The sequence below is a fragment of the Triturus cristatus genome, chromosome 2_2, assembly GCF_964204655.1.
Source record: "Triturus cristatus chromosome 2_2, aTriCri1.1, whole genome shotgun sequence".
In the NCBI taxonomy this organism is placed as follows: Eukaryota; Metazoa; Chordata; class Amphibia; order Caudata; family Salamandridae; genus Triturus; species Triturus cristatus.
Window position 1 is genome coordinate 499,493,620 of NC_140582.1, and position 25,551 is coordinate 499,519,170.

The following is a 25,551-nucleotide window of genomic DNA, read 5'->3' on the forward strand; positions in this document are numbered from 1 at the left end:
ACTTGCACTCACGACACGAGCATAGGTGTATCCGCCGACGCTGACTACAGGGACCACAGTTCTTTGGGGTAACACGCAGGTAGGTCAGCAGTGTGCGACCATTTTGGATTTATTAATTTAGTGGCTCCTTGAGCCGGGAGAGCCGACGGGCTCTAGGTTACGCACCTGCGTTGCTACGAGAGGTACATACCTGATAATGATTTTAGCAGCCTACACAGCAACCCTGCACTCTTTCCTACTCCCTGCTGACGAGAGGCAACAACCTCGAAATACGTGTCCAGGGATGGCTAACGCTATTCACACTTGCACTCACGACACGAGCATAGGTGTATCCGCCGACGCTGACTACAGGGACCACAGTTCTTTGGGGTAACACGCAGGTAGGTCAGCAGTGTGCGACCATTTTGGATTTATTAATTTAGTGGCTCCTTGAGCCGGGAGAGCCGACGGGCTCTAGGTTACGCACCTGCGTTGCTACGAGAGGTACATACCTGATAATGATTTTAGCAGCCTACACAGCAACCCTGCACTCTTTCCTACTCCCTGCTGACGAGAGGCAACAACCTCGAAATACGTGTCCAGGGATGGCTAACGCTATTCACACTTGCACTCACGACACGAGCATAGGTGTATCCGCCGACGCTGACTACAGGGACCACAGTTCTTTGGGGTAACACGCAGGTAGGTCAGCAGTGTGCGACCATTTTGGATTTATTAATTTAGTGGCTCCTTGAGCCGGGAGAGCCGACGGGCTCTAGGTTACGCACCTGCGTTGCTACGAGAGGTACATACCTGATAATGATTTTAGCAGCCTACACAGCAACCCTGCACTCTTTCCTACTCCCTGCTGACGAGAGGCAACAACCTCGAAATACGTGTCCAGGGATGGCTAACGCTATTCACACTTGCACTCACGACACGAGCATAGGTGTATCCGCCGACGCTGACTACAGGGACCACAGTTCTTTGGGGTAACACGCAGGTAGGTCAGCAGTGTGCGACCATTTTGGATTTATTAATTTAGTGGCTCCTTGAGCCGGGAGAGCCGACGGGCTCTAGGTTACGCACCTGCGTTGCTACGAGAGGTACATACCTGATAATGATTTTAGCAGCCTACACAGCAACCCTGCACTCTTTCCTACTCCCTGCTGACGAGAGGCAACAACCTCGAAATACGTGTCCAGGGATGGCTAACGCTATTCACACTTGCACTCACGACACGAGCATAGGTGTATCCGCCGACGCTGACTACAGGGACCACAGTTCTTTGGGGTAACACGCAGGTAGGTCAGCAGTGTGCGACCATTTTGGATTTATTAATTTAGTGGCTCCTTGAGCCGGGAGAGCCGACGGGCTCTAGGTTACGCACCTGCGTTGCTACGAGAGGTACATACCTGATAATGATTTTAGCAGCCTACACAGCAACCCTGCACTCTTTCCTACTCCCTGCTGACGAGAGGCAACAACCTCGAAATACGTGTCCAGGGATGGCTAACGCTATTCACACTTGCACTCACGACACGAGCATAGGTGTATCCGCCGACGCTGACTACAGGGACCACAGTTCTTTGGGGTAACACGCAGGTAGGTCAGCAGTGTGCGACCATTTTGGATTTATTAATTTAGTGGCTCCTTGAGCCGGGAGAGCCGACGGGCTCTAGGTTACGCACCTGCGTTGCTACGAGAGGTACATACCTGATAATGATTTTAGCAGCCTACACAGCAACCCTGCACTCTTTCCTACTCCCTGCTGACGAGAGGCAACAACCTCGAAATACGTGTCCAGGGATGGCTAACGCTATTCACACTTGCACTCACGACACGAGCATAGGTGTATCCGCCGACGCTGACTACAGGGACCACAGTTCTTTGGGGTAACACGCAGGTAGGTCAGCAGTGTGCGACCATTTTGGATTTATCAACAATCTTTGTTAACCCCCCCCATGACCTCCTTTTTCACAGATTCCCTAACTACCTCCCTCCAATGGTACTCCACATCTCCCCTTAGCCCTTCTCTCACATTTATTTACTTTATAGCAAACTCAGCCCTATGTAGAGTGTCAGAGCACTTTACATCACTAACACATTATACAGAGACAATAGGTTATACACGTTTGTAAATCAATGTGTAGGAAATGTTGCTTAAGACAATGAGCACTACAAGGCCTGTGAATCACATATCATCCATACTGGTAGGCTTTATATGTTAAGACTTCTTGGTTTGGAGAATCGAAGGGGAGGGTTTACTATGTTTTCACACAGCGCAAGGTGCTGTGCTGTGTTGCGTGAAAAGGATAGTGCACAACAGTACCGTATCTACTCAAATATGGTGCTGTTGTTCTCTCCTCTAGTGCCGACTTACATAATGGTTGCCTTTCCCCAATGCAAAAACATAAGCACCATAGTGCAAAGGCAAGTCTATGTTGTCAAGCATAGGTTTTATATTGGAAGCGTACCCTTCCAGCACTAATTCTATGCTTTGACAAAGTTTACCACTTTACCACTTTTCAAGTGTGCTGCACTGTACAGCACAAACACAAAGTTAGAATGGTTTGGAGCAAGTAAATCGTTTCTCCAACCTAGTGGATGTGAAATTGTTTTATGAAAATCCCATTCTACCAAAGTTAGTAGATAGGGATTTGAGTCAGAGTCCATTGGTGGGGGGATAGGAATGTCCATGTAAAACCCATGACATGCCTTCTTGATGCAAAGAAGCATATAGTACTACATATGTTACCTTAGCTCGACTTTCCAACACAATTCATGTTTGGCACTGGAAAGTAAACCCCATAACAACACTTTGCATCAGCACTGCTTCCTTTCTGTAATGAACACCTGGCACAAAGAGTTAGTAAATTTGCCCATCAAACACATGATTTGAAATGTAACACAATGATTGGGGTGTCATACTAATAACATTCAATTAGTACCTAAAGGAACCACTTTTATCAGTGTTAGAATTGTTAATGATTGAGGATCAAAGCAATAAGATTTTAAACGGTTCACTGATAGAATATTGATGTAACAAACATCGATGAAAAAATATAGAAGGCAAAAATAAGGACTCCCTATACTCACCTAAACAGGTAAGTACATAAATATCGATTCAAAAATACCGAAGTAAAAAATATATATGTAAAAAATATTGAATTTAAAGTATATATAAAATAAAATAAAATATATTAAATATATTAAATAATATTATTATTTGTAACAAACTAAATTAAAATTAATAAACATTTTAACTAAATATTACAAATAAACTTAAATTAAAAAATATAAATACAGGAACATAATATTTTATACATATATATTTAAATATTATCTTTATTTAATTTGTAAACTTTAAAATTATATATAAATAAAATATATATATCAATATTTTAAAATAATAAAAACATTTTATAATAATTGAAAACATTACATTATTTAAAAAAATAAAACATACAATAAATGCAACAGTAGGGAAAATGTTGGATAGCGAAGGGGTAAAAATTACTATTCCCACTCCAGTGAGTAAAACAGTAGGATAAGTGATGGATAGTGGAGGGGTAAAAATTACTATTTCCACTCCAATGAGTTTAACAGTAGGGAAAGTGTTGGATAGCGAAGAGGAAAAAATTACTATTCCCACTCCAATGAGTGCAACAGTAGGGAAAGTGCTGGATAGCGGAGGGGTAAAAATTACTATTCCCACTCCAGTGTGTGCAACAATAGGGAAAGTGCTGGATAGCGGAGGGGTAAAAATTACTATTCCCACTCCAAAGAGTGCAACAGTAGGGAAAGTGCTGGATTGCAGAGAAACAAAAATTACTAATAACATTTAAATAATAGAAAGAATTTAAAAAATCATAAAAACAAATACAAAATATATAAAAAATATACATTTAAATATATTAAACATATAAAGTAAACACATAATTTAAATTACATATAACCAAAATCTGCAAATATATATAAAAAAACAAATATATACATTTAAAAACAATTATTTAAAAGAAGCAAATATTAACATTAATAGAATTATGTAAAACATAAATATATTTATTTTGTTTCCTTCCCTAGACCACCACACCAATAGAAAAACACTTAAAACGTTATATGTAAATTTATTTCCACAATTAACATAATAATCAATTTAAAAATATGATTAATAATAAAGATAATAAACATTCATTGAATACACATGCTTAAACACTATAATATCCACACAGCTAAAACTATTTTCACAATTACCATATTTAATTTCCAATTAATTAATTTAAATTATTTAACTAATTATTAATTTATCAATTAAAAATGAATTACTTCCTACCCTTCCCACCATTTACACCGCCCAGCATTTTGGCGGGCGGTGCTCACAGCACCGCCCGCCACAATGCTGGGAATGCACGTTGTGCATTGTCATGCACAAGGTGACAGGCACCACGCGGTGCCTGCCACCTTGTCCATAACAATGTAGGGAGTACCATAGGTACCCCACATGTGCACCCCCAATACCCTGGGGGCCCGTAATGGGCCCCAAAAGCAAACTCCGCCTGGTTTTCCATGGCGGGGTCTCCACCATGGAAAGCCCTGCACCGCTGCCCATTCTAATATGGATGGCAGTGTCTAGCAGACACAGCCACCATATCCAGCCCCTTTTCCGCCCGGTCAACTGGTTGACCGGCGGAAAACCGGCGGACGGTCTTTCCGTCCGCCGGGGTCCCCCCGCCATACTAATATGGCAGGGGAAATGGGTGGCGGATGGAGGAAAATGTCAGGCGGATCACCACCGCCATGCGGGCAGTGGCAATCCGCCCGACATACTAATAGGGCCCTATACTTTTACAAACGATATTAAACACTTCGATATTTTAAACATCGATATTACTTACCTAACAATCGATATTCTTGACCACGATATTTTTTCTGGTGATATTTCTCACCCACGATATTTTTACATCGATATTGGTGCAAGTCGATATTTATACATCGATATTTAGTCTCTGCACCATTCTAAACCTGTGCTATACAATTTGCATGCAGCAATTTGGTGCCACTTCGTTGCTCAATGTGCTACAGTAGAAGTCTTGTAATTTATGAACTTCAAATAACAAAACAATCTCTGTGAAAAAAGCAGTACCCCTCTGAGCTCCCTACACAAATACAAATTTGTGATTTGTACTGGAACATTAGCCCTCTATGCTACTTTATCATGAGTCGAAACTGTAACTACACATATCATAGCTCCCTCCGTTGATTGCATTAGCCACTAGAGTTTCCATGCTGTTATTAGTACCTAATAAATGGCAGGCACAAAACGATCTTTGAAGGCTGCTCTTAGTTTGCCTCAGCATGCCGAAGGGCAACTCTTCGACCCTGACACCCAGTGCGATGGCACTGATTGCACACTCCTAAAATCAACACTGACCGTTTGAATTATAAAAGACATCAATAATCAGGGTTCAGTGGGCCCATCTGGACTGTTGGCCCAGTGCCACTGAACCTGCTACAGCAATAAAAGCTACACATCGGTATGCAATTTCTTAAATGCTAAAGATGGGGTTGAAGTGCATAAAAAGGAGTGTGGGGACTGGGTTGCCACCTTTCCCAGATTATGAACTAATAAGGTGGGAAAAAACAGCTTCAGGCAATTTCCCTAAGTTTTGTGTCATAGGGACATTAAAATACTGATCTGCCAGGAGCTAACCCTAAATTAACCAAAGTATCAAATATAATAATTACTACCACCATGAGCCATTCTGATCTTTAATACAAGAGTGGAGCTCGGCTCTACGCTGCTCTGCAATAATCAGATCACTGATCGAAACGTTTTTCTTTGCCTACCGGCCTTCTCCCAATAGGCAGCTGTCCCATCCACTACAAATGCACGGCAGCTCGCCAACCGTCATATTTGATGATATGATCATGTGAAAACAGTTGTACCTTTTCTATTTCCATGATGCGAAATATCACAGACATTCCGATCCTGTATTTTTTTTTCCCGTACGACTTGTATCGTACAAGTCACGTCCGACCCGTGAAGTACGATTCGTACGGGAAACAGTACATACGGATCGGCCCGATCCGTATGAATCGTAACGGGAAAAGTTGTACGAGATGGACCCGGACACTTTTCCGTACGAATCGTAAAAATACAGTCCGAGCGTACAAGTACGATCCGGACCAGCTTTCCGATTTACGAATCGTACGGAAAATGTGCCGTACACGGGGAATGACTTGTACATATGCAATGTCGGTGTACGCACCGTACATACGCAATGTTGTTGTACGCACAAATGTTGTATTACGCACCGGCGTACATACGCAATGGCGGTGTACGCACCGTGCATACGCAATGTTGTTGTACGCACCAATGTTGTAGTACGCACCGTACATAGCAATGTCAGTGTACGCACCGTACATACGCAATGACGGTGTACGCACCGTACATAGCAATGGCGGTGTATGCACCGCACATAGCAATGGCGGTGTACACACCGTACATACGCAATGGCGGTGTACGCACCGTACATAGCAATGGCGGTGTACGCACCGTACATAGCAATGGCAGTGTACGCACCGTACATAGCAATGGCGGTGTACGCACCGTACATACGCAATGGTAGTGTACGCACCGTACATAGCAATGGCGGTGTACGCACCGTACATAGCAATGGCGGTATACGCACCGTACATATGCAATGGCGGTGTACGCACCGTACATAGCAATGGCGGTGTATGCACTGTACATATGCAATGGCGGTGTAGGCACCGTACATAGCAATGTCCGTGTACGTGTATGCACCGTACATACACAACGCATGGGTGTGTGTGCCTGTACGACTCGTACCCCTGTACCATACTGAACCACGGACACTGTAAAACAGCACAAGGAGATTCTATTCGACTCGCACAACACCACAAAACACGTCTACAGTGCACTAAAAATGGAAGTTACTGACCTGGGCACATCCAAACAGACAAACAGAGGGGCAAACTCACAACCACCCCTTATAACACACCCACCAAAAATTCAAACTGAGGCCCACCCACAAATGGACAAATAAAAAGGGCCCACACACACAAAGCATGAGCCTTTGCAACAGACTCACTGCAGCTAGAGAGCACACACCAACAACTGCACCCATCCACCTTAACATATACACCTTCACACAACCTCCTTCACACATACCCCCTCTTCACATTCACACCCACACTGTCCCATTCAGACCCACACACCCACAACCATCCACACCCTCACCCCACACCATGCCCACAGAGAAGAATCCAAAGTTCACAAGGGAGGAGCTGGAGATCCTTGTCAATGAAGTCATCAGAGTCGAGCCACAGCTGTTTGGAACATTGGTCAGACAGACCAGCATAGCTGAAAAATCACGCCTGTGGCAGAGGATCGTCGATAGGGTGAATGCTGTTGCACCCATCAGAAGGACCAGGAATGAATGCCAAGCCAGGTGGTACGATCTGCAGAGGGCGGTCAAGCGCAAAATGAATGATGACTACGCCCAGAGCAACATCACTGGAGGTGGTGCGCCCCGCAGACCAGTACATTTCCATCCCTGGGAGGAGAAGGTGATGGCCCTGCTTCCGCCGGTGGGAGTACATGGACTGCAAGGACTTCCAGAGCCTGGTGAGTACACAAGCAAGTTAGGTAACATGGGGGTAATGGCATCCACACCCCAACTACACCAAATGCACGCAACTACCCCCAAGCCCTCACCGGCCAGAACCACAGTCAAAAATAACGCTAATGCCACTAACATGTGTATGCTCCATTGAAAAAGCAAGGCCATGCTATGTCCCATGCTACATGAAGCAGCAACCCAAGAATGGATGTACGGTATGCTGGGAGGGTGGGTGGCACAAAACACATTGATGAACTCCAAATCAGACACAATTGCCCTCATCCCATATGGCCCAGGTACATACCCATGCACCATGAACAATGCACAGGGATTGGGAAAGTACTGACAAGATAGCTCACACTCGGCCCGGGTGTAGGCAGCACAAGGCCCTCCTGTGACCAGTGCAAACACAAACACCAAGACAACAAGGTCAGATATCTAGGACAGGAACTCACACTCACTGTCATGGCAGCATGCTCCATGGGGGGACAGCTACATCACCTGGGAGCCCCACTGCCAAAACACACCACACCCACCAGCAGGCCCTGTCACACACACCCCTTACACAAGCAGACACCCCCGAGACAGGCAATGGATTTACCCACTGTCACAATGGACATGTAACACAACAACACCAATACATAGCCAAAGAAGCATCCAAGCCAAAAATCTACATGTCAAAGACTCAGGAGAACATAACAATCTGTCCCCCGCAACATACCCATCCACAAGTGAACATTGAGGATAATGCTAGGCACATACAAATACCTGGAGGAACAGTGCCAACTTGAATGTGTATGATACATGCATGTTGCATGAAACAGCATTAACATTGTCTGTCTCTCACACACAGGGCAACGTGATGAATCTACCCCCAACAATGGGGGTGAAGATTCACAGTCCCTGGCCCGGGAGGAACCTGATCCCACCGGCAGTGACGCCTCTCAACATTCCGCGGATGACCCCGACCGACCTGGACCCTCTGGTGTCTAAGCCCCTGCAGAACCTGGTTCAGGACCATCTGTGCCAACCTCCACCCCCATTCCTGCAACATCCCAGGAGACTCTGAGGAGCCCTGACCGCAGTGAACAACTGAGCCACTCTGACCAGGAGGGACAAGGAGCGCCGGGCACCCAGGAGGAGGCAGACAACACTGCCACTGCCATCCCTCAGGGGTCCCGTAGACCCGATGTGCCCACAACTGGACCTTGCTGGTGAGCTACTTTCTGATTTAATCCTGGGCCCTCCTCTGGATACCAGTGTTGGAGATCTGTGAGCTGACAGTGTGGTAGCACATGGTGTACAATGCCGTTGAGAGGTCAAGGGGGGTGGGCTCACCATTGTTGAGCAGAGCAAAGTTGTCGTTGGTGGTGGCAATGATGACGGTTGCAGTGGTGTGATTACTGTGGAATATGGTCTGGTGCCAGTTGCCTGGAGGTGGTTGCGTGGAGGAAACTTGTCAGTTGCTTGTTGAGTGTCTTCCGGATGACATTTGCTGGGTAGGGAAGCAGGGTGATGTACCAGGAGATCCTGCAGTACTGCCGTCAGTTGTTTGAGAAGGGCCTGCATGCCTCCAGCACCCATGGAGTGTGGATGGGGAATGATGTGATTGAGATGTTGTGTGGGAAGGTGCCTGATGGAGAGCCAGAGTAGATGGTGCACATGAGCCAGGTGGTGTACTTGCTGCTGACGGGAGTCGAGAACCTGAGGGGGGTTCGTCCTGTGGATAATAGTGCTGGCTGCCTCTGTGTGCCAAGGCTGTTGTGTATAGCCATGAGCTAGCAGTGGTACAAAGTTGCAAGGTATGTGATCTGCCTTGCATGGGTGGGGTGTCTTGGATGGAGATCTGCTGTCAGTTCACTCACAATGCTGATGAGCTCCTTGATGTCGTGTGTTTTGGTGGCTCTGCACTATCTGAAGGATCTCCACTTGTCCTTGCTGATGATATGGTGATGTCTGTGTGTGGTCTTTTCCAGGCCAGTAAGTTAAATGATGGCTCTTTGTGTTGCAAGGTGTGCACAAGATTCCGGCTAGGTCTGTAGGAGTCCAGTAGGTCTGCCTTGTCCCAGGTGCCTTAACTGTTGTTGTGCTTCACAGGAAAGTCCGTCAATGTGGCAAGATTGTTGGATCAGTTGCTGATCCTGTGCGTGAGGTTTCAGGGCGTTGCGTTGGTGTTGTTTTGAGTGTCCCACACAGCTTGTCTGTGGTGACTTACATCAAGCATCTTTGGGGGATCATTAGCAGGGTGTGGGGCAGTGTGTTGCTTGTCGGAGACGTCGATTAAAATGTTGATGGACCAATGATGGATGGTGGTGTGGTTCTCCTCCAGCCAGAAGTTACTGGCCCCCAGCCACATGTAGCCTGTGGAGGTGAGGGCGTGCGTGCAGATGTACGTGTTGCTGGCTTAGAGCAATTGTGGATGTAGGCCTGGATATCTGTAGATGAGTGTTACTCTGAGGGTTGCCAGGGAGTTGCTGCACAGCCGGATTTGTGACTCTGAGGGAGTACTTGTGAATAAATTGCAATTCATCCTCCGGGATTGTTGGTGCCGTCCCTGCGGGTGATCTTGTATCCGTCTGAGATGGCAATGAAGATGTCGTGTGCTGAGGATGCTTATGTCCAGGTTACTGTCATGAAGGTGATGTGTGGGGCTGTTGTGTTGAGGAGGTAACAGAGTCCAATGGCGTGCTGGTGGACGGAGTGGGTGTGGAGTAGGAGGCACATGACCTGGTTGTTCTGACAGGGTCTGGTAGGCTGGCCAGCGCTGTGTAGGCAGTTGGAGTTACACACTCAGCATGCAAAGGTGTTGTGTGTGCGCTTAGGGGTTGCCTGATAGCGGGCGGATGATTGTCTGGAGGACATTGCTTGGAGGTTGGCTGCAGCATGAGCCTGTTGTGTGATGTGGGTCATGCAAAGACCAGAGGCTCGTGCACTGTGCACGTTGCAGGCACATACGGTCCTGCCTTTGGCACGGCGTTGGCGCAACAGTGGCACAGACAAGCTGCTGGCTGCATTAGGAATGGGTGGAGGGGGAAGGGAGGAGCATTTTGGAGGCATGTGGGTTGCAGAATCAGGGCACTCGGCGGGGCGGAGCCGCAGGTGACGCAGCAGCTGGTGGAAGGGGGTGAGAAATTAGGCAAAAAGTAGCACACAAAGACAAGGAGGTCAGAAAGGCACAGTGCAACAGGTGTATGTAAAGGAAGGAGTGTCAGGTAACTCATGGGTCACTACGAGAAAATGTATGACCAATCACCAAAAATGACGGTCACAGGGTCAGGCAACAAAATGCAGAGCTGCGCACAGGAGACACACCATCAGCATGTGTTCACGTCCCGTTGTGGGGAGCAACCTGCACAAATACATACACAACCAGGGACTTCATGCACAATAGATATTATCGCCATGAAGAACTGCATGCATGTTGCCGAAGTACACATACACATATGCTCAATATTTGACAAGTATACCATAGATGACGCATTCAAACTGGCAAGAGAGCTGCAGTGACAGAGATGAGGCCCTTTGGATTGTGCTGAACACCTTTATTCCACATACACACACAAAGGGAAATGCATCCATGTGAACAGACTCACAGGTCAGTTGACAGAACATGTGGGACATACGCTGGACCCCCCTTTCACGACACGGATGATGTCAATCCCAATGAACTGGCACACAAGTCAAGGGTATGAGCCAAACACATCCTGCTGCACATGGAGAGGCTGCAATTCCCCATAGAGCCTGTTGTTGTGATGTCCCACACTATGTCCACCCGTAGCATCCGCAATGTTTCAGAGGCAAGGTTTACAGACATTGATGCCTTCATCAGACGCCACACTCCACTACAGATGACAGTCAAGAAGGGTGTCTATCATGTCATGGGAGTGATGCTACATGTTATATGCTCCATGGTGAGAAGACATGTATGCATGGTACCACAACATGCACAGAAGCAGGCCCACACATTCCCACCCGTACCACCACCAAAAAGCCTTGCTGCAATCCTTACCCAAACTGCGATTTCCACATGTCCGTGCATGGAACGCTGATTCAGCACACGTTGTAATCCTCATGAGGAATGGCTGGAGGACAACGATGATACGAGCAGACAACATGCACAAAAACCTGGGAATGACAGACACACAAGAAGTCACCTAAAACAATTCTCGCCGCACACATGGACATTTACAAAACATGAACAATGTTGGACACATGTAAATTTCAAAGAAAGTCTCTCCGCAAAACTGTGTGGCATGACATCATCACTCGAGTGACACATCAGAACACACATCAAAGTCACTTTGCATTCAGTCAGCTGGACACACACATTGCAACACATGCCACTCAATGCTACAAGCTTGCACACTCATACCCAGTGACTCACCATTATGAGAAGAAGTTGTGTATGAGCTGACTCCAGATATCATCCTCCTCCTCCTCCTCATCACTAGCCTTGTGAGCAAGCCCTTGATCCTCCACGGGTGGATGTTCCTGCTCATCCGGATCCAGGATGAGTGGCACTGCCTTCTCAACTGCCATGTTGTGCAGCATGCACCACACGAGGAAGATTAGTCAGACCTTCTCTGGGGCATAAGGGAGGGACGCGCCTGTCTTGTCCAGGCACCGGAATCAGCTCTTCAGGAGTCCAAGCGTGCTCTCAATCACTCGCCTGGTCTGCCCGTGTGCATTGTTGTACCGGTGATCTGCAGCTGTTCTTGGGTTGCGGAGAGGTGTCAGCAGCCATGGTATGTTGGGATAGCCAGAGTCCCCTACATGGAAACATCATGTAAAAAAGTGGGTCAGGAGATGCCGTAAGAGCCAAAGATACCGCAACACACAGGACAAACAGAGTATACCCACCAACAAGACATGCTCGTTCGTTGTGCAGCCGCAGCATCATTTGTGGCAACCTGCTACGCCTCATGATGTAGGCATCGTGTGCTGATCCTGGAAAACGTGCACAGACATGGGAAATCAGCATGTTAGCAAGACACACCACAAGGGCATTTATCGAGTGGTAATGTTTTCTATTGCGATAGGCTTGTTCCTGTGCCTGTGGTGGTACCAAAGCCACATGTGTACCATCAATGGACCCAATTACATGGGGCATCCCTCCCAGGGCATAGAAATCACCCTTGACATCTGTCAACTCCTCAGGAGTAGGAAATGTGATGAATTCATCAAGGTGCTCCAACATGGCTGCTAAAACATCACGCAGGATACGGCTGAACATTGTCTGTGACATGCCACCAACATCAGCTATGGTGAATTGAAACGTACCTGTGGCAAACAAATGTAGGGCTACCATCACCCTCATCTTTGGGGTCAGCGCAGTAGGATACTTGTGTCGCGGTTGGAGGTGTGGTGCCAGCCTGTCAGTCAAGTCCTCAATCAACTGTTGAGTGAATCTGTAACGTCGGATGCAGGCACGTTCCCTCATGTCACCCAAGTCTGGCATTGTTCTTGGGACAGGCGGTGCCCTGTAAGACATTGTTTGTAAGAATGAAGATTGAGAGTCTGCCAATATCAATGTCAATGAACATAGCACATGCTACACTGCTGATACACATCAGGTAACTATGGAGTCGGGAGTGTGCAATATATACAGGACACATATGCCAGCTTGCTGGCACTCCTACAAAAAGCCAGATACACCTGTTGATTGTCAAGTTTACAGGACATGCCCTGAAATGAGTTGGTGGCCAGTCTGAGTGAAGAGCCACAGATATCACCGGAGTGACACACAACCACATAGCTGCATTAGAAGGATGTCATCTCATCCACACAACTGACTGCAAGGCACACGCACAGGTCACAAGGAATGTCAAATGTACATATCAAATACATTGCAATGAAGGGGTACACGTGACAAGAGAAAGACACCGCCATTGAGACAACGCAGACATGTATGACTGGGAAAATATGATGTCCGATGCACACAGACCCTACAGCGGTGGGAATCCACATGTGGCATGGTGTGTGTAGATGTGTCACATGCCCATCTCCACACAGACCCATGTTGGATGCACCAACCGCAGATGCAGTTGACGGAACACTGACATCAAGCTCATGGGAAAACATGACACACACCTGACATTGTCACAAAGGGGCACGCAGATCGTGACATGTCAGTTGATAGAGTGTCCCTGTCCCTGGCATCAGGAGACAGGTGCGGGTGGTGATGACTGTGCCATCCCACTGCTGTTGTGCATGACACAGTTGGACTACAGACACACGTGGCAAGTGGCAAGGTGATGTGTGCCACATAGTGCCCCATCACACATGACATGTGTCCACAGGTCATCACACATCAATTGTGCAACTAGATGAGATGACCTGTGCAATATCACTGGCTGCCACACCTAGGGCCTGCACATAACAGTATGCAATGACAAGTACTTGATGGGCATCCTTGTGCGACTCGTAGCCCTCCATTCCTGGCATGTGTGCGCCTGTATTACCATTGTAAGCGTGTGAAATGCGTACCCGTACGTGTGAACTAGTGCGTCCCCGTAGGTGTCAAACGCACTGTACTACTAGTGCGTACCCATACGTGTGAACTAGTGCATACCCATAGGTGTCAAACGCACTGTACTACTAGTGCGTACCCATACGTGTGAACTAGTGCGTACCCATAGGTGTCAAACGCACTGTACTACTAGTGCGTACCCGTACGTGTGAACTAGTGCATACCCGTAGGTGTCAAACACACTGTACTACTAGTGCGTAGCCGTACGTGTGAACTAGTGCATACCCGTAGGTGTCAAACGCACTGTACTACTAGTGTGTACCCGTATGTGTGAAACGCGTGTGTATGCTTCGTTTCACCATTGTACTTGTGCCGTAGGGGTACGTGTGAAATGCACCGTACACCCGCTATCATCGCGTGTGTACGCTTCGTTTCACAATTGTACTTGTGCGGTAAGGGTACATGTGAAACGCACTGTACCTGCGTGTGGATTTCAAAATTACATAGGGGACACATAAGGGACAAGTATTAGGACCTAAATGCATGCTGGTTGTCATGGAGACAGAGTTTTCAGTTGAAAAGTGTCAATCATGTGTCCCGGAACAGTCAGTTGGCCACAAAATAAATTTTGCAAAGTGGTTGTTGACTTGACATGATGCTCAAAATTTGAACGATGCGAATGCTGTCATTGGTGTATGTTTAAAGGGATTGGAGTAAACGTAGGATGCGAATGAGTATTACCAATCACTATGTACTCCTCTAAATGAATGCCCCTCAGCAAGACTGATATAAGGCAGCTAGAACCCATGTGAGGACACTTGCCTGCCCAACTTTCCAGTCGACCACACTGCTGCTGTCTCTGCTTGCTCTGGACCATGTCACGTACTGTGGAGAGGGCCCAGCCATTCACCCAGGAGAAGAATGAGGCCTTGCTGGACGTCCTCCTCCCACAGTACACCAAGCTGTATGGGAGATCAGGGGAGTCCACTTCCTTTGCCTATGCACCTGTTGTGTGACTGTCAATATTGTGTCCAGGTGGGACAGACATGCAATGTTGTTTAGAGTGGGTCCCAGGGGGGGGACATGCTGATGTCTCTCATGCAGAGCATGATGTAGTTCCTGTGTGCACTCCTCACTTGCAATGTGCTTACTGTGACTTTCACTGCATAGTGCATGACACTTTCAGCCTGGCAAATCCTTGGTGGCTTTTTTTCCTATTGTCCTGAGGTGATTCAGTGGTCCCCCCGGTGTGACATGTGACTGTACCCACAGATGTGTATGAGTTGAGTGGCCCTGTGTCCAAATGATGTGTACGACCTCATGGACATTGATGTATGTGAATGTTCCTTGTCATGTGGGTGAGTGTCTATGTGAAGTGTTGCACCACAGCTGCATGGAGGAGGCAACAGATCAACCCATCTGATGTGACAAGTAAGCCGTGCTGTGTGTCTGACTTGCAGAGCTAGCATGACACCTGTGACACCCCACTGGCACATGTGCAGAGTGAGGGTTGTATCTGCTGTTGTCAATGACAGGCGAGTGATCTGTGCTTGGGTGTGTCTGTCTAGTATGCTGATGGTGCGTCAGTGGAGTCGGGCATGTGACTGCTTGGCACGTGCTAGCCTTCAGCTTGCTGTTGCATGTGCTGCACAGTGTGTGGCATGATCAGTGAGTGTTTCGCACCCCTCATGCCAACCTGTTGACTTTCAATGCCATGTAGTGCATTGAGGCTTGCACACATGCCGATTTCTTATTGTGTATGATGTAATTCCTGTCTGCATCCTATGCCCTGTTCAACATTTCAATGATGTTCAAATGTGTGTCTCTGGGACATGGAGCAGGTGTATTGATGATGTGTCACTTTGTCATCCTGACAGGTAACTGCCTACGAGAAGGGGGTGATCTGGAACAACATCGTCAGGGCCGTGAGATCTGAGGGGGAGCGTAGTTGGCAGCTGCGACAGGTCCGCAAGAGGTGGCAGGACATCCGGTGCTGGACCCGGCGGATCACCCGGGTCCAGCTGGGGCTCGACAGTCCTCGCCCCCACGGCAGCCGCCGACGCCTGACCCCCCACATGAGACGTGTCCTAGCGGTGGTATTCCCTGAGCTCGATAGGCAGTTACAGGAGAGACTGCAGCAAGGAGGGGGTAGGTACATGGCTGTTTGTCGTATTATGTGTCGCCAGCTTTTGGAAGTGCTCTGTAGCCTGGATACACTCCCAGAGTTAATATGTGCAGTGCATTTTCAGTTCCCCAATGTCACCTGGTGCTCTTTTTCATCCCTTACCCTCCTTGCTATGTGTCCCCTGGTCTGTGTGTAATCACATTTGCACATGGTAATCTAGGGTGCCAGTAAATCTAAGTGCACATTGCTTTCTGCATCATGTGAGAGGGTGGTCTGTGACTTGTGTTGGTACCTTGCCTGTGCCATGACCTGTTCACTATGTTGGGGGTCCATATTTGTTGTCACTGATGATGATTCTCAACATAGGAGTGGGAGCTTTCAACTGAACACCCTTGCAGCATGCATGACCAATGTTGTGGCCTCAGACATGATGTGCATGAGTGGGAGAAATGCTTATTGCCATGACGGTTGAACATGGTTCAGTCAGCTCATTCCAGGACCACGGAGCAGTGTGCCCACTACAGTCCCCTGAGACACCCTGGCCTCCTAATCATGTGTGTCATCCAACACTGTACACATTCTCTGTGGGTTCAGCATAGGTCTGCCTCTGTGGCATTATTCCCTGGCCTAGTCAGTATTTTGCTAATGTGTGCTACATGTGTCCACTGGACAGGGATACACCATTTTGCTTGTGCATACTCACACTGGGCAGTGCCTGTGTGGCTATTCACAACAATCTGTTGATGGTTGTTTGTCACAAATATGTGTTGCCAGCCCCACGAGGTGATGTTGTGTAAATGAAGCTATTTTTCCAGTACAGTTATTGTAACCCTGAATAAGAGGTGTCACTTCTTGATCTGTATCAATCACATTGACTCAGGCATGGGGTGGGGTGTGCGGGAGAGGCATACATGTGCAACCCTGATTTTTCATTGCCAGGTCTGACTTGTGTGTGAAACTTGGCTGTACAAAGAATCACCGTGCAGTGCCCCTGTGATGCTGCCCAGTGCTTAATGTTCGCGCTTTGCAGCCTGTGTCAGTTTTTTAAAAACATGATTCCTGCTCATACATTTTTAGCACCTGTGTATGGTTCAGATGCAACGCTGTTTGGACTTTGTGTGCTGACATCTGTGTGTACATTCTGGCTTGCCATGAGGATGTCCCCACAGTACAGCTAGGCTTTTTTTCAACCCAATTGCAGGCCCATTAGCTTATGCATTGTCCTGGGTGTGGACATGTGTGCCACTCAAGATGACAGGCAGTAGGTCATATGTGTAGCCAACTGTGTAATCAGGTGACGGATGGCCATGTGGCAACTGACATAATTCAAGTTGTTACTCTTAAAAAATTGTACCTTGGCACTCACAGCACTTGTCAACAGTTCTTCATGTTTTAAATGTGGAAATTTGATGATATGTGTTAAGAAGTACACTGATGTGCCTGCATGAAAAAGTCTCCCAAGGAAGTGCACACCAAACGACATTTCCACTTTCATGGAACACACTGGCATATTTTCTAAGAAGCCACTGTTAGAATTAAATGGTGTTGCAGATTCTCCATATACATGTTCCCACAGTGCTCTTGATTTTGTGAGACTCCTTTGTTGTTGGTGATACAAACTGACGAGTCTCAAGACACCAAGACCTCCGTGGGCCCATGTATTTGTACTTTCTGCAACACCATTAATTTCTAACAGTGGCTTCTTAGAAAAGGTGCCAGCTTCTTCAATGACAGTGTAAATGTACTTTTGTGTGCACTGCCTTGTGCGACATATTTCATGCAGGCACATGAGTGTTCTTTTCACGAAATGGCGAATTGGCACATTCAAAACATGTAGATTGTGTAAAGTATTGTGAGTCTCAAGGTAGCAACATTTTTTCGTTTTGTGTTCCAAAGTACTTACAGGTCTCTGAGTGTGGTGACACCTTGAGTATTGAGGTGTGTCAGTTTACGTTGGGTGCACCACTACTGTTTCTTTCAGGGTAAACAAGAGGTGGCATGACTTTATTGTATTGCTGTGCTCACCGGTTCACAGACACTAGCTTCTCAGTGTATTTCTCATTCAAGTTGTGGCCTTTTGTGTTCTTTTTTTCCTGGTGTCCAAGTGGCATAGTGGGTCTACCAACTGGGCAGTACAGGGCTTACATATGTGCGGAGTTATCTAGCTGTTACACATGATGCATTGCCTGATATGCACTGTGACCAATTGTTCTTGTGCTCATGTGTCAGATGTATACAGGTGAATGATGCGTTTCGGTTTCTTCTCCTTGGCCACAGCATCATCATCCGCAACCGAGGGAGACACCTGCATGGACCTGGAGCAGGGACCCAGCGACAGTGCCACCAGTGCTGGGGAGTCAGAAGGAGCCAGTGGCACAGAGGCCGAGGGGAGTCAGTCGGAGTACCTGTCTGGAGGCGAGAGCAGCTACGACGCCGACGGGTCCAAGGCTGACCTCCCTGAGGAGGCGGAGGCTGCAACACCAACTGGCAGCATCCCTACATCTGTCCCCGCCTCCTCCATTACCATCTCCACCCTCCCAGTTGCTCCTGTCCCTTCTGTCCGTGCAGAGTCCCACCATGTCTCCTTCGGCCCAGGCACCGCACCCCCTGCCCCTGTCACCCCTGCTGCCCTCAGTGAAGAGTCTGTGGACATACTGCGGCAGTTCCAGGTTGGGCAGGCATCGGTTCTGAATGTTCTCCATGGACACACTAAACTGCTCACACAGATGGTGTCGTTCATGGAGGGCATGTCAGCAACGATGTCTGACCAACGCAGGTTTCTGCGGTCCATGGACTCTTCCCTGACGGCAGCAGTTTCTCTCCTGCAACGTTCTGTCCCCCCACACCCAGACCCATTCACACTGCCCTCTCCCATGCCTGCCCAACGCACACCCAGACAGTCACGGGCACGCACCCCACCAGACACATCCAGCACACCCCCAAGTAGCGCACACCTCCTGGCACGCACACTCAGGGGGATGTAGGCACACCCACAGGGTCTGGGGGCAGACGACATACACGCAGCCACAGTCCTCACAACCCTGTTCCTCCAAAACCACTCCCCTTAGCTCCCCTGCCAAACTCTCACCCAAGGAGACCTATATGGTTGAGCTGGACCTCGCCCCCACTGAGCCACCACCTCACAAGCGGGCGAGGAAGTCCCCGGGCATGGGAGCTGAGTCCCCCACCATGTCCACCCCCTCCCCCAAGAGCGCTGCATCCCATCCCTCGCCCACCATACCCTCCGTTGCCCCTGGGGTATCTTCAGGTGCAGGGGTTAGGATGGATGTCCTAGCAGCAGTGTGCAGCGAGCTGCCCGACCCCCTGTGGTAGAGACATCCACCCCTGCACCCACCACACCTACCCATCCTCCTCCTGTCCCTGCGGTGCCTGGTCCTGCCACAGATGATGCCCCCCCCCCCGGTCGACAAACCTTGAGGTTCCTTTGTGCAGGCAAGGTAGGGATGGACGCGGTCCCCTACGTCCACCCTTGGACTTGACAAATGGACTGTCCATTGGCCTTTGTACATAGTCTCTTTAAAATGTATTTATTTTTGGTGCTGAATAAAGCCTCTTCTTTTACTTTCAACACTATTGCATTTCAGGTACTTGATGTTGGTGATGAGGCTCCTGGAGTTGGTGTTCTGGTAATGTGTTAGGGTTCTGAGAAATGTTTTTGTATGATGGTCATGAGGTGGACCATGGTATCTGTGTTCCATCACAATGTCTCTGCAAAGAATTATTGGTAATGTGTGTTCATTTAGTTTGGAGACATTGTCCCAAGGAGTGTTCCTTCCTCTGTGGCACCTGACATCTTCCCTGCAAACAGTTGCACAATTGTGCTGACCTGTGTCCACATTTCCTTTGTTGGTGACGGATCCCTTCAACAATGGCCATGCCTGCTCACCAATGTCTCCTGCTGAATCATCTGTGCCATCCTTGCTAGTCACTGTACTTGTGTTTTGGGTATGTAGGAATGCCTTCAGGGACAAATTGGCCCTTTTCAGCACTATGCATGTGTGTAATCACGGCCTACCACACACATGGTACTTGTTATGCAGGGTATTTGGGCACCTGACTCACAATTGTGGGCATTGTATCTGGTGGAATTGAACCCTATTCCTTCCATCGGAGACAACATCTTGGTGGCTGGACCAGCACCTGAACATTCCTATCAGTCCTGGGATGTGCATGACAGTGTGTGTTCCCTTCGGCTATCTTAGTTTTGTATGCAGTTACATCACTATACAGTCTGTTGACATGAAATCAGGGTATGTATTGTGCTGCATCCACCATGGGTGGGTATGCATGTGTTATATGTCCTCACACCCACATGTGGTGTGTCATGCAGTGTGTGAAAGACATCCATCGTCCTGGGAGTGGGACACTGCTGTCAGTGATGTGTTGTAATAGCACTAAAATCATAGTCCAAAGTTAGGGATGCGTCCATACCACCATGTAGGTGTGGTCATCTGATGATGATGTACACCCCCATATCTCTGTCCACTGCTGGGAGTCCTCTGCACCCACCCCTCATATGTCTGGACACTGCTGAGGTCATATGCACCCACCCCCATATCTCTGTCCACTGCTGGTAGTCATATGCACCCACCCCTCATATGTCTGGACACTGCTGGGAGTCATATGCACCCACCCCTCATATTGCAGGCCACTGCTGGTAGTCATATGCACCCACCCCTCATATCTCTGTTCACTGCTGGGAGTCATATGCACCCACCCCTCATATGTCTGGACACTGCTGGGAGTCATATGCACCCACCCCTCATATGTCTGGACACTGCTGGGGGTCATATGCACCCACCCCTCATATCTATGTCCACTGCTGGGAGTCATATGCACCCACCCCTCATAAGTCTGGACACTGCTGGGAGTCATATGCACCCACACCTCATATGTCTGGATACTGCTGGTAGTCATATGCACCCACCCCTCATATCTCTGACCACTGCTGGGAGTCATATGCACCCACCCCTCATATGTCTGGACACTGCTGGGAGTCATATGCACCCACCCCTTATATTGCAGGCCACTGCTGGTAGTCATATGCACCCACCCCTCAAATCTCTGACCACTGCTGGGAGTCATATGCACCCACCCCTCATATGTCTGGACACTGCTGGGAGTCATATGCACCCACCCCTCATATTGCAGGCCACTGCTGGTAGTCATATGCACCCACCCTTCATATTTCTGGACACTGCTGGGAGTCATATGCACCCACCCCTCATATGTCTGGACACTGCTGGGAGCCATATGCACCCACCCCTCATATCTCTGTCCACTGCTGGTAGTCATATGCACCCACCCCTCATATGTCTGGACACTGCTGGGAGTCATATGCACCCACCCCTCATATGTCTGGACACTGCTGGGAGTCATATGCACCCACCCCTCATATCTCTGTCCACTGCTGGGAGTCATATGCACCCACCCCTCATATGGCTGGACACTGCTGGGAGTCATATGCACCCACCCCTCATATGTCTGGACACTGCTGGTAGTCATATGCACCCACCCCTCATATGTCTGGACACTGCTGGTAGTCATATGCACCCACCGCTCATATCTCTGACCACTGCTGGGAGTCATATGCACCCACCCCTCATATGTCTGGACACTGCTTGGAGTCATATGCACACACCCCTCATATTGCAGGCCACTGCTGGTAGTCATATGCACCCACCCCTCATATCTCTGTCCACTGCTAGGAGTCATATGCACCCACCCCTCATATGTCTGGACACTGCTGGGAGTCATATGCACCCACCCCTCATATGTCTGGACACTGCTGGGAGTCATATGCACCCACCCCTCATATCTCTGACCACTGCTGGGAGTCATATGCACCCACCCCTCATATATCTGGACACTGCTGGGAGTCATATGAACCCACCCCTCATATTGCAGGCCTCTGCTGGTAGTCATATGCACCCACCCCTCATATCTCTGTCCACTGCTGGGAGTCATATGCACCCACCCCTCATATGTCTGACCACTGCTGGGAGTCATATGCACCCACCCCTCATATCTCTGTCCACTGCTGGGAGTCATATGCACCCACCCCTCATATCTCTGACCACTGCTGGGAGTCATATGCACCCACCCCTCATATGTCTGGACACTGCTGGGAGTCATATGCACCCACCCCTCATATTGCAGGCCACTGCTGGTAGTCATATGCAGCCACCCCTCATATGTCTGGACACTGCTGGGAGTCATATGCACCCACAACTCATATGTCTGTCCACTGCTGGGAGTCATATGCACCCACCATGCACTCACTTGGAGCAGTACACTGCTGGCCTGGACCTACACACACACCAATATGAAGGTAACATGCTGGGCCAGTCCTCTAAGCCCACATTCCTGGTGTGTGTATGCCTCGTATCCCAAATGTACTGGTGCCGTAACATGGTACGTGTGACACGCACCGTACCCACGCATTCATTGCGTGTGTACGGTCCGTATCACAGTTCTACTGTGCCGTAGGGGTACGTGTGGTACGCACCGTACCCACGCATTCATTGCGTGTGTACGGTCCGTATCACTGTTCTAATGGTGCCGTAGGGGTACGTGTGGTACGCACCGTACCCACGCATTCATTGCGTGTGTAAGGTCCGTATCACTGTTCTAATGGTGCCGTAGGAGTACGTGTGACACGCACCGTACCCACGCATTCATTGCGTGTGTACGGTCCGTATCATTTTTCTAATGGTGCTGTAGGGGTACGTGTGACACGTACCGAACCCACGCATTAATTGCGTGTGTACGGTCCGTATCACAGTTCTACTTTGCCGTAGGGGTACGAGTGGTACGCACCGTACCCACGCATTCATTGCGTGTGTACAGTCCGTATCACTGTTCTAATGGTGCCGTAGGGGTACGTGTGCCACGCGCCGTACCCACGCATTAATTGCGTGTGTACGGTCCGTATCACAGTTCTACTTTGCCGTAGGCGTACGAGTGGTATGCACCGTACCCACGCATTCATTGCGTGTGTACGGTCCATATCACTGTTCTAATGGTGCCGTAGGGGTACGTGTGCGACGCACCGTACACGTCCACTTCCGTTGTTGCGATACGCAGGGGTTGCTGGCCACGCCCCTCCAAGTGACCAGACCCTGGTGGCAATGTATGGCCTCCATATTATAGATTTGGCTTTGAGTATGGGGTTTGTTTCCTGCCCCTCACCCCCACCCTGGCCCCTGGGTGTTGTTCTCACCTTCTGCGGCGTGTGCGTCGTGTGCGGTGCACCAGGTCGTAGGCCAAGAGGACTGGGATGACACGTACGATGGGGTTCATGGCGTGTACGTCGCGTACGGAGGCTCCGTTGCGTAGCGGTTCGCGTCGGACTCTGCTTTTCCGGCTGTGTTTGACACCCGTAAAAAAGACCCGTACGGAGTGACGTAGGGACGAATCTTACTTGCTGGGCCGGAAACCGCTGCCTGAATACGTCCAGACATCGCGTACAAGCTGTTCCCGATCAGAATCGTAGGTTTTTTTTACCCGTACGGGCTTTTGTGGAAATAGGCTTTCTGTACGAATCGTACTTCCTAGGTTGTACGGAAAGTTTGCCGGGTACGAGTCGTACGGGAAAAACGCTCCGTACAACGATTCGTACAGCCTTTTTACAGGATCAGAATATGCCCCTATGGGGCTGATTCTGAATCCGGCCGCAAAACGGACCGACCGACACGGACCCAAGCCGTACGACCGAGCCGTAGGGAAAACAGTGATTCGCCCGGAAAACGGACGCGATTCACACCGACCGACACGCACCAGGAAGGAACCCGACACGTACCCGCGATATCCGATCTGCGCAGTATGATGCAATGCATGTAAAACCAGACCGACTTGCACGGAGCCCAAGCTGCATGACTGACATGCACAGAAAACAGGGACCTGAAGCAATAGAGATCTCCGCGACTGACGCGTATGAAACACAGAAGAAAGTCAGCGTGAAAGACCCGGAGAAGCCCGCACGAGCCAACATCAGTGTCCATCTCGGTCAGAAGAATGTCTCCTTCATGCCTTGAAAACCCAAAGGAAAAAATACAAAAAAAGGACCAAACAAGCAATGACAAAGCCAATAAATATCAAATAAAAAAAACCTGGGACAAAGACACACCCACAACTCCAAATATATAAAGGCATACAATCACTACCATGATCCCTTGCAAACAGGAAACACAGCCAGCAGCAAACACCATCACACAGCAACCACAGACACACTCACAACTCACCCATCACACAACTCACACACCATCAGCACCTCCTCCAAAAGCACACACACATACAGCTAGCAAAACCAACACTAACCCACTCTCACTTGCACCCTCACACTCACATCACTCACCACCACCACCCATCACCATGCCCCCAAAGAAGAATCCAAAGTTCACAGATAGTGAGTTAGAAGTGCTGGTAGACGAGATCATCAGAGTAGAGCCACATTTGTTTGGTACATTGGTCCAAAGGACCCCCATGTCAGAGAAAACAAAGATGTGGGCGAGGATCGTGGACAAGGTGAACGCACAAGCACCAATGTTGCGCACAAAGGATGATATCCAGAACAGGTGAGATGACATGCGCAGGAGGGTCAAGAAACTCATCGAGAAAGATCACGCCTTGAGTCAGTGCACTGGTGGTGGCCTTCCTGCCAAACCAGTATACTTCAGGTCCTGGGAGGAGAAGGTGCGGGACATCCTCCCACCAGAGAGCGTCCATGGTCTATCAGACATACCAGAGCCAGGTGAGTACACAACCAATATACTCAATATTGTGTGGCAAGGAGACAGTGAAACCATGCACCGTTAGCAAAGCCACAGTAACCAATAGATAATCATCCCAAGATGTGTATGCTAGTCAGACAAACACAATACCTGCCATCTCCTAGTGACTTGTAACTGTGTCATGACATGTACAAACCTACCAACAAATAGAGCAAGGCAGTGGCACAAAGCTAAATAAACACTGTCAGACAGTTTGCCACCACAAACACACCACCTCACAGTGCAGCTGACTGACAGGAAGGAATAATGGGTATGCAGGTGTAGTGAGTGTATCCAAAAGCATGATGTGGTTTGTAGTCACAGTTAATGCTCCCCCTCCCAATTGGCCCATCAAGACCTCTCTGAACCATGCCCACATCACAGGGAGTGGAAAATGACTGACAAGATGGCTGACACTGGGTCCTGCTGTGGGGAGCACAAGGCCCTGGTAGGGGTTGTGTGCAAATCAGAAGCAGGACACCACTGCCTGACATCCTGAAAGCCAACTTGCACGCCCTCCAATGGAATCACGTTTCA